General features: G+C 37.6%; 1 protein-coding gene across 6 annotated transcripts in view; it reads right to left on the reverse strand.

Moving 5' to 3' along the window:
* Positions 1-16,386, reverse strand: part of RIC8B (RIC8 guanine nucleotide exchange factor B) — a 112,672-nt gene that overhangs the window by 80,667 nt on the left and 15,619 nt on the right. The gene's annotated exons all lie outside the window — the stretch shown is intronic.

A 16,386-nucleotide genomic window follows, 5' to 3' on the forward strand; every position in this document is an offset into this window, starting at 1 on the left:
TAGGCCCATGTTTTATAAACCTTAGGACTCTCTTTAGCTAACATGTAATAACATTTAATCACTGAGTGACACCACAAAGATCTTCTGCAGGCAAAACTGCTAAAATTATTCTAAGTTTGGTTGGTTCCAAAGAGGTCTTAGCTAATATATATGATGCCTTTGAGCCAAACACAAAAAGGCACCTCTCTCCGGGCCAGATAACTGCAAAAGAGTGTCCCTACTGGATGGATAAAACGTTAAAAAGCCCTCTTCCTCTGGTAGCCCTGTGCCAGCACACATGGCTTGGGAAGCTCAGAGTGTGGGAAGATCTTAGTTCTCCTTTGTTCTCTCAGTGCAGAGCACAGATTACACACATATATATAGTAGTCCTGGTTCCAAACCTTGCCACTACTGTCAGAAACAATTCTTTTAAGATGAACCCAGAACATACCCACTCTCAAATTTTTTAAAAAACTATTATTTCTATCATTGACAAATATAAGAACCCCTGATCATTCTCTCAAAATTCAATATCCAGCTTTCTTCTCCATAAAGTGCAGGTCTGGGTCTCACAGGTATAACCGTTTCTTCCCTAACTATTTCTGTACCTGTTATATATACACATATATTTTGTTAATCCTCACCTGATATTTTTCCATTGGTTTTTAGAGAGAGTGGAAGGGAGGGAGGGAGACAGAGAGAGAGAAATATCAATGTGAGAGAGACACATTGATTGGTTGCCTCCTGCACGCCCCGAGCAGTGTGGAGAAAGGGCCTGCAACTCAGGTACATGCCCTTGACTGGAATCAGACCCACAACCCTTCAGTCTGCAGGCTGACGCTCTATCCACTGAGCCAAACCAGCTAGGGCAGTACCCATTACATTTTATTAAAAAAAAAGCAATAACAACTATAATCAATATAAGATTTTACAAAGTTTTTATTAGCTTATCATCAGACTTTAACTCTTTAAATAAAAAGGGCTCTCTACAGGTCAAGCATTGTGATTTTGGTAGGAATTCCAGGCTATGTGCACTTTCTCAGTAGATCCTAGTCATACAGATCAGCTATGGAAATTAAGCCAATTCAAAATGTACTAGAGTTCTGTAACTAGAGGAGGAAGGAAATTAGCCTGACAAGCTATAAAAAAAAAAGTTTGTAACAATATCAACTCTATCTATCCCTGCCATACCTGATCACTAACTAGCAGGGTCTTTCATTAAATGTTTTAGTATCATTGTTAAATCATTTTTGAAAATGAATGCAGTTTTGGGATAGGGTAAAGTATAATGTGCCCATTATTAAAAACTAGAGGCCCAGTGCACGAAATTCATGTGTGTGTGTGTGTGTGTCCCTTAGCCCAGCCTGTATCCTCTCCAATCTGGGACCCCTTGAGGGATGTCCAACTGCCCATTTAGGCGGGCGGAGAGCTACAGGAGTGCGGCAGTGAGCTACTGGTACACAGATTAGTGCGCAGGGCTACTAGTTTTTTATAATTTCTCCATCTGTTGAGTGTGCACATTGCTTTTTAAAAAAGGTGTTCTTGTATTTTGCCCTAACAGAATTTTTCTGTGCTATGATTACTTTTCCCCCATTGATTTTACTCTCCTTAAAACATGCCTTGCTCTCTTCAAAAACTTTCTATAGCTCATTGTCGCCCACAGAATTTAGCTGTAATGAGCCCAGCATCCTCTTTCCTACTCCAGGACCCTAACCATATGTCCTGAGCCATTTCCCCTGCCGTTCCCTTCAGCATGGCATGCCTTGCCACCATGTCTGCCATTCAGAACTCCACTCTTTTTCTAAGGCTTAGTTCAAGTTCTGATAGGTCTATAAGCCTCCCCAGCCACTTCCTCCTCTGCTTTCTTTCTGTTTGTGCCTGCAACAGCACTTAGTTTTTGCCTTTTTTAAGAATGAGCTGTTGGGGCATCTTACTCCTTCTCTAGACCCCTTGAGAACAGAGGCTCTGTTTCACCGTATCCCAGTGGCTGGTCCAGGTGTGCTAAAACTATTTTTAAGTGCAAGAAAACCACAAACTCCCAAAGTTACCTGCCTTGAAGTCTACCACCTGCCTCTCCAGCACTTTCCAAAGAATGACTCCTTTGTATTCCTCCTTCACCAGCCACCACTCACTATCAAATCTTCCTTTGTTTGCAAGTACAGCAGACCATCATATTTTAGGTAAAAATATTTTTATTTACTTTCAAAGTATTCATTTCTAAATTTGTTTTCATTGTTCAACTGATATATTTTTTAATCTAAAAATTACTTTGGTATTGCAGATAATCATGAAACACATACTTTTTTCCATTAAAATCAATAAAAATATTTTCTGATATTAATAACTTTTCACTTACAGGTCAGTTTTTCAGGAATGAATTAAAGTCATAAATCAAAGGTTAGGTATGCTTACAAAGTATAATTAATGAAAGTCAAAGAGTCTGAGAAAAGGCCATTTAAATATGCTCATTAACTTAGCAAGCCATGGCTATTTCTATAAAGTTAGAGTGCAAGACCCAGCAGCCTAGACTCAAGAGTAAGGTACCAAACTGTTGGTGGACAACTATCAGTTTTTATCACAATGCCTACTAATTAAACTAAGTCTTAGATAAATTTATTTATGAGGCTTTATATTATTTTCTCATTACTCTGAAATCTGAGTTAGTTTTACTACTTAGTTATATAGTTGAAGAGAACTTATACAGGATAAAATGCATTCTCTAGAACAGTGCTTCTCAAACTATTTGTGATAAAGGATCACATTTTTGTTCCTTTTTTGTTGTTTACTTTCCCATAATTTGCAGTAGAATAGTACTTTCGTAAAATACAATAAAAGTGAATCATTAAAATAAATAATCACATCCCTGGATATGACAGCAAAATTAAGTTACTATAAAGGTTTGCTACTAGACCACATAGAAACAGGTACATGAGTTGAGACCAGTATAACAAATTTAGAGTGTGCATTTAGAAACCATTAGAGAAAAATAAGTAAATAAATAACAAAAAAGAAACAAAAGTGTGGTCCTTTGTCACAAATAGCTTGAGAAGCACTAGAGAATGCATTTTATTCTGTATAAATTTTCTTCAACTATATAACCAAAGTAGTAAAACTAACTCAGATCTCAGAATAATGAGAAAATAATGTAAAGTCACATAAATATACTTATCTAAGACTTAGTTTATTTGTTAGGCATTGTGATGAAAACTGGTAGTTGTCCACCAAAATCCATTCTCTTCTTACATAGTAAGAGAACTATGGCAAGGCCCTTGACTGCCTAGCTACACCACATTCCTCAGCTGTTCTCCATGGCGATGACTGAGTTCTTGCCAATAATGGTGTGTGTGGACACATTGTATGCCATTTTCAGGTTTGGGTTTTCAAGACAGTGGATACATCTCCACTTTCTTGTCCCCTTTTATAGCCCAGAACTTGGAAATGGCAGCCCAATATAGGTTAGGACAATGCTCAGATGGTAAAGTATGACTTGACAATTTGGGAAGAAACTGGGCCACTGAATAAAAAAAATTTATGGAGGTGGAGAGGGAAGGAGGTGGACGGATTTGATACGTAGTTTTGAGGAAAAATGAAAAGTACTTGCTATATGTTGGGGAGAGGGAGGTTTCTGGCTTAAGCAGTGTAGTGCCATTTATTGAGAAGGGGATGATGACTGGAGGAAGAACAGATTTTGGGGAAAATTCTGTATGAATACATTACATTTGTGATGCCTAGAGAGATGTCAAGTAGGAAGCAAAATGTATGTAGCAAGAGCCCTAAGCAACCATCAGTGCTATGCCTGATGATATATATGGGTATAGGCATTTTGAGCTATAAGGATGGATGAGATTACCTAGAGAAAAATATACAGAAAAAAAGGAGGACTAAGAGCCCAGAAAAATGCCAACACTTAGAGGCTTGGGGAAGAGGAGCTAGTAAAGGAGATTAAGAGGTATCAGCTAGAGAAGCAAGAGGAAATCTAGGAGTGTGATGTTTTGGAAGATAAGACAATGTAGCAGGATACAAAATTAATGCCAAGAAATAGATGACATTTTTATACAATAGTGAACTTACAGAAATAGAGATTAAAAAAAACAATCCCATTTACCATCGCACCAAAAAAATTAAGATTCCTAGGAATAAACTGAACTAAGGAGGTAAAAGACCTGTACTCGGAAAACCACAGGACACCGAAAAAGAGAGAGAGGAAGACATAAACAAATGGAAGAGTATACCATGTTCATAGATTGGTAGAATCAACATCATTAAAATGTCCACACTGCCCAAAGCAATTTATAGATTCAATACACTCCCCATTAAAATACAAAGGGCATATTTCACAGACCTAGAACGAACTCTCCAAAAATTCATCTGGAATTAAAAAAAGACCCTGAATAGCTGCAGCAATCCTGAGAAAGAAGAACAAAGTAGGAGGGATCTCAATACCAGATATTAAGCTGTATTACAAAGCCACTGTTCTCAAAACTGCCTGGTACTGGCACAAGAACAGACATACAGACCAATGGAATAGAATAGAGAACCCAGAAATCGACCCAAACCACCATGCTCAATTAATATTTGACAAAGGAGGCAAGAGCATACAATGGAGTCAAGACAGTTTTTTCAATAAATGGTGTTCAGAAAATTAGACAGATACATTAAAAAAAAATGAAACTAGACCACCAACTTACACCATACATAAAAATAAACTCAAAATGGATAAAGGATTTAAACGTAAGACAGGAAACCATAAAAATCTTAGAGGAATCCACAGACAGCAAAATCTCAGACATATGCCAAAGCAATATCTTCACCAATACAGCTCCTAAGGCTATGGAAACTAAAGAGAAAATAAACAAATGGGACTACATCAAAATAAAAAGCTTCTGCACAGCAAAAGAAACCATCAGCAAAACAACAAGAAAGCCCACTGCATGGGAGAACATATTTGCCAATGTTATCTCTGATAAGGGTTTAATCTCCAGCATGTACAGGGAACTCATACAACTTAACAAAAGGAAGATAAACAACCCAATCAAAAAATGGGCAACAGACCTAAATAGATACTTTTCGAAAGAGGACATAAGGAAAGCTAAGAGACATATGAAAACATGCTCAAAGTCACTAATCATCCGAGAGATGCAAATCAAAACGACAATGAGGTACCATCTCACACCTGTCAGAATGGCTATCATCAACAAATCAACAAATGACAAGTACTGGTGAGGATGTGGAGAAAAGGGAACCCTCGTACACTGCTGGTGGGAATGCAGACTGGTGCAGCCACTGTGGAAAACAGTATGGAGTTTCATCAAAAAACTACAAATGGAACTCCCATTTGACCCAGTGATCCCACTTCTAGGATTATATACCAAAAAACTAGAAACACCAATCAGAAAGGATATATGCACGCCTATGTTCATAGCAGCACAATTTACCATAGCTAAGATTTGGAAACAGCCTAAGTGCCCATCAGCAGATGAGTGGATAAAAAAAACCCTGTGGTATATCTACACAATGGAATACTACGCTGCAGTAAAAAAGGAAGGAATTCTTACCATTTGCAACAGCATGGATGGAACTGGAGAGCATTGTGCTAAGCGAAATAAGCCAGTCAGAGAAAGATAAATATCACATGATCTCACTCATTTGTGGAATAAAATGAACAATATAAACTGATGAACAAAAACAGATCCAGAGACAGAGAGGCATCGATCAGACCATCAAACCTCAGAGGGAAGGTAGGGGAGGGTGGGGGTAAGGGGGAGAGATCAACCAAAGGACTTGTATGCATGCATATAAGCCTAACCAATGGACAGACACCAGGGGGGTGAGGGCATGAGTGGGGGGAATGGGGGGCAATGGGAGGATAGGACACATATGTAATACCTTAATCAATAAAGAAAAACAAACATAAATAAAAAAGGAATGTATTTTATAAGACGGACTAATCAATTCTTTCAAAAGGTCAAGTAGCATAAGGATTTGGTAATGCTAGATCACCAATGACCTTGGTAAAAACAGTTTCCTGAGAGTATTTACTTGGGAAGTGACAAAGTGGAAAGAAAAGTACATATTTTTCAAGACATATGGCTGTAGTGGAAGCAGAGAAATGGGATGGTAACAAGAGAATAAGGTCAAGAGAGGTTTTTCTTTTTAAAGAGAAGATATACTAGTCCATATTGTATGATGAAGGGAATGAAAAGTTTGGAATTAATCCAGAGGGAAATACTGAACTTATTTCAAAGTATTAAGCAGGGGAATGACATTACACTTGTGCGTTGGGAGTATCACTGATAGTAACAGGAAGAATGGACAAGAAAGGGGACAGAAAGTGTTAAGAAAGTGAAAAATTATAAGAGGTCTAAAATAAGGCAGAAAAGTGGAAAGCTAAGAGATTTTAAGGAAGTGGAATTGACTGAATGATTGGTGGAATGACTAGAAGTCTAGGCTAGAGAAGAAAGAGGAGGCAAGGAGTCTCTTAAGTTTCTAACTTGAACAACTTGGTTGATGGTATAATTCACTCACTCATGAGAGGGGACTCATTTCCTAAAGTCAAGAGCAAAAAGAAAACATTATTGTCTGGCAGACATTTTTTTTAACTGTCCCACAGTGAACACCTCAAATAAAACGCATCTAAACTCATTAACTAGGAAGTAGTCAAATTCCTCCATAACTCACATTTCCAAAACTCACTCAACTACTTGTGTCACAATATCCTTGATGCAGGCAGAAAATCCTCTCTCTACTACCTATGTGCCTTTCGCATATTACTTCCTGTACTTGCAATGTCTTCTCAAACCCTAACCTTCCCAAATCATTTCTATCTTCAAAGCAAATGTTATCTTCTTTGCCATCTCCCAGCAGGAAGTAACCTCTTCCACCTCTAAATCCAGAGTAATCTCTACCACTTTCATAGCACTTAATACCTCTGACCTGGAATTATATTTATGAGACTTCTTATGTGTCTCACCTGCTTTGGCAGGGGCAGGATTTGTCTGATATATTTCTTTTTCTTCCACAGGTACAAAGATGCAATCAAATATGCTGAATAAATACTTACACACATACATACCAAGTGTGACATCTTTGAAGCACTGCATGCTAGGGAGTATTTTGTCCTGACATTCACTAGATCATTAAAGTTGAGTTTAATTCCCAGGTCCTACTTATTTAGTTGTAAGACTTTGAACAAATCAGTCTACTTCTTTAATTTCCTAATCTATAAAATGATAGCACCTACTTCACAGGGTTGTTGGGGAATTAAATGAGATAATGTGTACGTGTTGCCCTAGAACAGTGGTCGGTAAACTGTGGCTCGCGAGCTGCAGTTTGCCGCTCTGTTGACTAATGAGTTTGCTGACCACTGTTAGACTAAATGTTACCGTGTAGTTGGAAGCTGTGAGGATTAGGCAATTGTGGCATATTGTGTGCAAAGAGGTAAAGGGTAGTATATGATAGTGGTTGGCAAACTCATTAGTCAACAGAGCCGCAGTTTGCCGACCACTGCCCTAGAAGAATATAAATAAATGTTTTTAAATATTATAACTACAATGTATGTGCCATATGTAGTATTATTATATACTTCAGTAAGAGGCTACATGGTATAAGAGTATATGAGTTGCAGTCAGACAGACTTCATTTTGCTATTTTCACCTGTGAGATCCAGGCAAGTTATTTGGTTTTTCTGAGCTTTAGTTTCATTATATGTAAAATGTACATGTATAATACCCTCTGTATTACAGTGTTGTTTTATTAAATGAGATAATGGTACACAGTAATAGCTAAAATAATACATTTTCAAGAACAAGACCTATAATTAAAGATGTCAGCCAATAACACTATTTTTGAAGGAGGCTGTCTTTCTGATTGAAATAATAAGCCTACAGGTAGATTTGACATCTAGTTTTCTCTCCAACATCAGTGTTTATCAAAAACAATTTAATAAGTTGAGATTTTCAAGTATTTACTATTAGTTGGTAAAATTCAGGTTAAGGTTCACAGATTAATTTAGAATAAAAATGGGCCATTAACCGAGTAATCAAGTGAAACAACAGTGAATAGAGAAAGAGAATATTGCAAAAGACAAGGACTAATGTCTGTTTTAATTTTAAGAAACAGGAAAATGTAAGAACTTTCCAGTTCAAGCTGGAGAGAGGGACAGGGTATACACACAGCACAAGCACTGAGTTCAATTCAGCAGTAATCCTACGAAAACTACATGCCAGAAAAGAACTTAGGAGCCAAACAAAGTGAGTATAATTTCCAGAACCAGAATGTTAAGAGTTAGATGGGACTATAGTGACAACTTAATATTAATGAGTACTAGCAGGGCAAAAGACACTATTAAAAAATGGGTTTTATGGAAGAATAAGTCTGGGAAACATATAAGGTTTATTAAAACATTAAAGATTCTTAGATGTACCATGGGGAAAAAAAGATACCTGAAAACATACTCAGGACTATGGGATATTTCTTTTATTTTACAGATATGAAAACTGATTCCCAGAGTGGTTAAGTGATTTGCTTAAGGTAGCACAGAAAGCTACAATGGTAAAGGGGACTCAAATTCTTATTTGACTCTCTTCATTCTACTGGTATCTGATGATTTATAAGAAGCAAAGCAAAATGGATGTTCTAATATTAAAAGCAATTCTGGGTTAAGCAAGGCCTGTGAAAGGCATTATTTAAAACTGATTATTTTTTTTTCTCTTTAAATAGACTAAGTCATTAAACATGGTTCTACTTATTGAGGGTTTGTTTGTTTGTTTGTTCTTAATGTTTCTGTTCTTCTATTATAGTGATATGAAATACCTATCCTTACAGTTGCCACTTTTTCTTTATTAAGAATGGACTATGACTTTCCTTTTCTGGCCCAATATGTCTACAATGTTAGGCACATCTTGATTTATGCTCTTACTCCATTAACAGTACTCATACAGTGATGGGATAGGACCCCGATCTTAAAATAGACAGTGCATATTCAACTGGGAGATGTGGCAGAGATCCAGGAATACTTAAAGTCACAAGACAATCCGGGTGCATCCTCTTTAACCTCTATTTTATTAAAAGATTTATTGGGGGTAGAAGTGGGGAAGAATTTCTACATGAAAATAAACAAATGTATTACAAATCACAATACAAAAAGTCACACAAAATTTTAAGATAAAGAATCAGGTATCTAAGGAATTTTGTAATTAAAGCAGGATCCCTTGGATGATGCCTCCCTGGATTCTCAAGGTTATGCCTACACTGTCCTCTGATGGATGTCATTGGATATATATCCCACAGGAATCTAATTTTAGTTCTTAACTGAAGCTTAAGGTCAGCCACCTAAATCTGATAGTTCTAAACTTTTGCCCTCTGTGTACTGCACATGTGAATGTGTGAGAGTGTGTGTGTGCACACACAACAAAGAGAGGTATTAAATTCTAAAATAAGCTTACTATAATTAACAATTGGAACAATGTTGTCAGTCCCACAAGACAGACCTATTTTAAAAATTGTATTTTACAAAAATATTAGTTAATGACTTACTGCCAGAATTCTAAAATGTACTCTGAAGAAAAGTTAGAGAATTCTAGAGGTCAAAATTGGAGTTCCTTTATAAAAAGCTAAAGATGAGATTTTTCTAAATGAATACTCATGCAGCTGGGTCCAGTTATATATAGCTTAATATTATTCCTTACACTTCAGGTAATTCTCACTTTTTATTTAATGGATACTGTCCTTGTGAAAGGCTTAAGGTTACTTCCTAAATGTCATCTCTGGCTTCCCTTCTTGCACACGTACATCTTTCAGTTATACAGTCCTCCAAGCTATGTTCTATATCAGGGGTGGGGGACCTTTTCTCTGCCAAGGGCATTTAGATATTTATAACATCATTCAAGGGCCATACAAAATTATCAAGTTAAAAATTAGCCTACTGTATTTGGTCAAATACTTAATTAACTCACCCCTAATGTCTTGGCAGAGCGAGACCAAATGATTTTGCGGGCCTTATGTGGCCCATGGGCTGGACATCCCCCACCCCTGTTCTATATCATGGTGATCTTGGTAAAGACTGAAAAGCCAGTCCAGAGTAACAACAATTATATGTTTCACTCAAGTTTCTTTGCTAATTAGTAATCCTGAGAAATACATGTTGCATCATCAAGACTTCATTAATAGATGGGAATAAAGGTCCTGGCCAGGTAGGTCTGTTGGTTAGAGCATCATCCTGATATGCCAATATTGCAGGTTCAATCCCGGTCAGAAGCAACCAATGAATGCATAAATAAGTGGAACAATAAATCAATGTTTCTCCCTCTCTCTCCCTGCCCGCCCCCCCCCCCGAAAAAAGGGGGGGGGAAACAGCTTAGGTATAAATGAAAGCTTACAAAACCAATCATTTGCCCTTTCTTTTCTTTTTTTTTAAATATATTTTATTGATTTTTTACAGAGAGGAAGAGAGAGGGATAGAGTTAGAAACTTCGATGAGAGAGAAACATCGATCAGCTGCCTCTTGCACACCCCCCACTGGGGATGTGCCCGCAACCAAGGCACATGCCCTTGACCGGAATCAAACCCGGGACCCTTGAGTCCGCAGGCTGACGCTCTATTCACTGAGCCAAACCGGTTTCGGCTGCCCTTTCTTTCTTCACTGAAAGCAGAAATGGGCATGCCAAAACTTTTTATTTCTCTTCAACTATAGTACCAGCCAACTCCACTTCTCTTATTGCTTAAGCTGAAGTCTTTATTTTTCAGAAAGCCCTTCTTCCCACCACCTATGCAAAACATATTTAAGTATTTTAAGATAATATATGGACAAATACAGAAGCACCATCATTTGTTGCATATTAGAATTTACCAAATAATAAAACATTATCTCATTTAATCTTTAGTGAATTCTTAGCACAAGCTATAGTTTGATTATGTAGTATATTAACAAGGCTGGAAGATGGATGCTCTGTCACATATCTTGGTGGCTGATATAGATCCTGGTCTCACTGCCTTCTACAGCCCTTTGCCTTTATTTCTTTTTCAATGTATCGAAGACTTTCTACATACAGTCTCTTTGGAATTTCCTTACTTTGTCTCCAATGCCATCTACCCCCCCAATACTTACTCACTATGAACTAGTTACTCTATCTCATAATCCCGTGTTCTCAGCTTTAGTATTCTAGGCATGTAATAACTGACTGTAAACTGTTGTTATGGACTGAATGTCTGTGTCCCCCCTAAATTCATATTTTTAAGCCCTAACCTCTAATGTGATAGTATTTGGAGATGGGGCTTTTGGAAGGTAATTAGTGTTAGATGAGATCATGATGGTGGGGCCCTTGTCCGATGGAATTAGTGCACTTATAAGAAGAGGCACCAGAGGGCTGGCTCGCTCACAACCTCTCCTCTCCCCTCTCTGCACAAATAAGTCATGTATCATAGAGTGAAATGACAGCCACCCTAAGAGAAGAGGCCTCAGAATGAACCTTGCCAAAACCTTGATTATGGACTTCCTAGTCTCTAATACTGTGAAAAATAAATTTCTGTTGTTTAAGATACCCAGTCTATGGTATTTTGTTATTACAGCCTGAGCAGACTAAGATAGCCAGGAACAGAAACAAGAGGGAAGGTCAGTTGTTTCAACGAGACAGTTATAAGATTTTAGAGGTTTTTCAAAGGCATAGCAGAAAAAGCAGAAAAACAGATTATTTGGGTTCTTTCTAGTCCCTAGTTCTATTTTCTGAACTGATTTACTTAATCTGAAGCTAAAATTTCTCATGTGTAAGACAGAAATATATCATTTCACAGTGTTACTATCATTACTTAATATAGATAGCATCTGAGAGAACATATATTGTAGGGCATTAGGCATCTATATGTTACTTATTGGGAAACAGCACAATTGAAGTAAAGAAAGCAGCTGGGTTTAAACACTAGCTTTGCCCCTTATGGCTATATGATCTTGGGCATTTCTTTAAAACACTTGTGCCTCAGTTCCTTACCTCTAAAAACAGGGGTAAGATCTAAAGCTTACAAATATTAAATGAGATGATATATTAAAAACTCTCTAGCATAGTGCTTTGGCATAGAAGAGAGGCTAATGCACATCCTATATAATAAAAGCCTAATATACAAATCGACTGAATGGCCAGTCGCTATGACGTGCACTGACCACCAGGGGGCAGACACTCAACGCAGGAGCTGCCCCCGGCTCACAGGCCCCAGGCCAGCCAAGGCGGGTGCCAGTGCCCCCCCCCCCCCACAACCCGATCATCCTGCTGGTCTAGCAGCATGATCAGGGGGTGGGGTCAGCAGTGAGTGGAACCAGGCTGGCCAAGGCAGGTGCCAGCAGGGCCTCCCCTCCACCCCCGATCGTCCCGCCAGTCACCCCACAGATTGGCCCTGATCGCCTGGCAGGCCTAGGGACCCTACCCATGCACCAATTTCATGCATTAGGCCTCTAGTTATATTATAAAGATGGCCAGATGGACAAACAAATCAAGAAATATTAACAGACATATTCTATACAGGGTTAATATGGTTAGGAAGTTTTTATCTGTATTTGCCTTTTAAAGGCAAAGCCACTTGAGAAGGGAAAGAACTGATGTTATGAATATAACACTGTAATTTTATATTCATTTTATGGATTCTATAGTGTCCATTTAGAATCTAGAATGTCCATTATTGAGCACTTGTGTACACAGCACCTATCTTACAAGACTCTATGAGGATTAAATGATATACTTATATAAAATCTGGCTCAGCATCTGACTCATTAGTGTTCAACAAACACAATTATCATTATTATGGGGACTGTAGAAGAGATGGCATGATATTTGGAGGTTTGCAGGACCTGTCTTTCTCTGGGATGATGATAAGGCCTGGCCATACCCCTATGCACACAGCCAATACAGAGGATATGTACAAAACTCCCAGTTTAAAATTCAAGTACATGCAAATTATTCAAGAGAAATAAATTCTAACCAAGTGACAAGAAGTCTATTGGGTTAAGAGCACATGACTCAAGTTATTTATAATATTAGAGATTGAACATATGTTAAATGAATAAGTAATGTATATATATAGCAATTTAAACTGTGTATTAAAATACTGAAGAAATTAATTATAGGGAATTTAGCCAGAAAAAGCTTCTTGATAAATGTTGAGTGTAGGGCAATAAGTGGGGGCGGGGGGAGTAAATGTCAGAGAGAGTGTGGCAGAAAGGAAGTAGGAAGACAAGTCAAATGGTGGAAAAAGGCAGAGGCAGAGAGGGATATGGGCAAAGGGGATGATCAACCAAAACAGATTTAGAGTTCATATAAAGTACAAGCATTCTAACAAGTTGTGAGCTTCCCATACTGAATTCTTCAGTCAGAGTGTGAGATACCTTAGAAAGAACCACTGTGCTGTAAGATATTCTGGGTCCTCTGAGTTCCCCGAGGAAGAACCCCGCAAAGATGATGACTGAAGGCAGAAAAGGAGACAGAGGACCTGATTTGAATCCCACCTCTTCCACTCACTAATTGTGACCTTGGGTAGTCAGCCTCTCTGCTCTTCATTTATAAATGGGGATGTTTGGGACAATGGGAATGTCTGGTCAGCCAAGAACTCTCTCAGGTCCCTAAGAGTTTTTAAGTAAAGATGTACAAATTCTCCACTTTCCTTAGTATGTGATCAAACTTTGTAAGGAAGAAAAGAGCTAACTGCTCAGAAAAAGAAACTTCACATTTTTGGTCAAAATATAATCTGAGGAACGTAAAAAGAAAAAAAACAGAAATCTTCAGCATGTCTGACTCCTGTATGTCAAGTACTATCCTGCTTAGGGGGAGAGCGGACACTAGATATCCTCACTAGTTATCCTATCCAGTCACTTACACTGCAAAGTATGCTCTTCTGTTTCCTGTTAATGCTGATAATTAGTTCAACGTCAAAGCTCTTTATGCCACACATCAAGTATCAAATTTTGTATGCCTAAAATCAGAAAATGAATAGAATTGATTCACATGTTATACAACAAGTTAATTCAATTTTTAATGAATGGCAGTATGGTGTAGCACACTGGATGTAGAGCCAGACTGTGTAGGCTTGAATCATGGCCTCCCACCACACTAGTTTAGGCAAGTACAGCAGCTCCTTGAATTATGCCATTTTATTAGAATGTTGATGAGATGCCATAGGAACTTAAATATTACTTATAACAATTAACCTATGGTAAAAGTGACTGTTATACATCTTTTTACTTCAAGTCACAGACTCTGTAGGTGATGTTAAGTAGGACTTACTGTAATTTCTGTGTGCCTTAGTTTCCTCATCTATAAAAATAATAGTACCTACTTTATAGCCTTGTTGTGAGGATTAAATGTGTTAATATTCATACAGTGTTTGGAGTGATGATGGGCATATAGTGTATGTTACCTGCTAATATTTAATAACAACTGTATTGATATAATTCACATATCATAAAGTTCAGTTAAAGTATACAAATCACTGGTTTTTAGTACATATATTCACATTTTGCAACCACCTGATTTTAGAACATTCTCATCATCCCAAAAAGAAATCCAATGGCCATTAGCGGTAACTCCCCAATTCCCTTTTCCCCAGAGCCCCTGGGCAACCACTAACCTACTTCCAGTCACTACAGATCTCCTATTTTAGACATCTGTATGAATGAAATTATACATTATGTGGCCTTTTGTCTGGCTTCTTTCACTTAGCATTTTTCCAAGGCTCATACACACTGTAGCACTTATCAGTTACTATCTTTTTATGGCTAGATAATATTCCATTATGTGGATATGACACATTTCTTAATCCATTCACAAGTTGATGGTTATATGGGCTGTTTCCATCCTTTGGCTATTATAAATAATGCTGCTGTGTATATTTTTGTGTGGACACATATCTTCATTTCTTTGGGGTAGATACTTAAGAGTGCAATTGCTGGGTCATATGGTCACTCTAGAAACTGCCAGACTATTTTTCAAAGTGGCTGCATACTTTACATTCCCACCAATAACATGAGGGTTCTAATTTCCCCACATCCTTGTCAACTTATTTTCTGACTTTTTTATTCTAGCTATACCAGTAAGTGCAAATAGTATTTCATTGTGGTTTTGATTTGCATTTCCCCGATAATCAATGATGTTGAGTATCTTTTCATATATTTATTGGACATTTGTGTATCTTCTTTGGAAAAATGTCTATTCAATGTCTTTGCCCATTTTTAAAATGGGTTGTTTTTTTATTATCAAGTTCTTTATATATTCTAGAATCTAGATACAAGTCTCTTGTTAGATATATGATTTGCAAATACTGTCTCTCACTCTGTGGGCTCTTTTCACTTTCTTGATAAGGGCCCTTGAAGCACAAAAATCAACTTTAATGAAGTCCAGTTTATCTATTTCTTCTTTCACTGCTTGTGCTTTTGTTGTCTTATCTAAGAATCCACTGCCATGAAAATGTATCCCTATGTTTTCTTCTGAGTTTTAGGGCTTTAGCTCTACATTTGGGTCTGATCCCTTTTGAGTTAATTTTTTATGTGAAGTAAAGGTTCAACTACATTCTTTTATATGCGGCTACACTAGTATAGTTGTCCCGACACCATTTGTTAAAAGACGACTCTTTCCCCCTATTGAATGGTCTTGTCACTCTTGTCAAAAATTAGTTGATCATAGACACGAGTTCATTTCTGGACTCTTAATACTATTCCTTTGATATGTATATATAATTTATCTTTATCCTCATGAAAATACCACACTGTCTTGATTATTGTTGCTTTATAGTAAGGAAATCCTGAGTTCTCCAAGTTTGTTCTTTTCAAGGCTATTTTGGCTATTCTGCATTTGATGCAATTCCATATGAAACTCAGAATTGGCTTGTCAATTTCTACAAAGAAGCTACCCAGGCCCTAGCTGGTTTGGCTCAGTGGATAGAGCGTTGGCCTGTGGACTGAAGGATCCCAGGTTCGATTCTAGTCAAAGGCACGTAACTCGGTTGCAGGCTCTACCCCGGCCCCGGCCCTGTTCAGGGCGTGTACAAGAGGCAACCAATCGATGTGTTTCTCTCACATCTATATTTCTGTCTTTCCCTCTCGCTTCCACTCTCTAAAAATCAATGGAAAAATATTCTCAGGTAAGGGGGAAAAAAAAAAGAGAAGCTACCCAGAATTCTAAAAGGTGATGCACTGAATCTGTAGATCAATGTGGAAAGTACAGCCATCTTAGCCATAGTTAAGTCTAACAATCCATGAACATGGGATGTTTTTCCATTTATTTAGCTCTTTAATTTCTTTCAACAAATGTTTTATAGTTCTCTACATTATTTCCTTAGTTGTTGCTCTGGGGCTTACTTAGCGTATACATCTTATCAGAATCAGCTCCAGGTTTATATTAACTTAATTCCAGTGAGATATATAAATGTTGTTAC

Source organism: Cnephaeus nilssonii (assembly GCF_951640355.1).
Source record: "Cnephaeus nilssonii genome assembly, chromosome: 6".
NCBI classification, from domain to species: Eukaryota; Metazoa; Chordata; class Mammalia; order Chiroptera; family Vespertilionidae; genus Cnephaeus; species Cnephaeus nilssonii.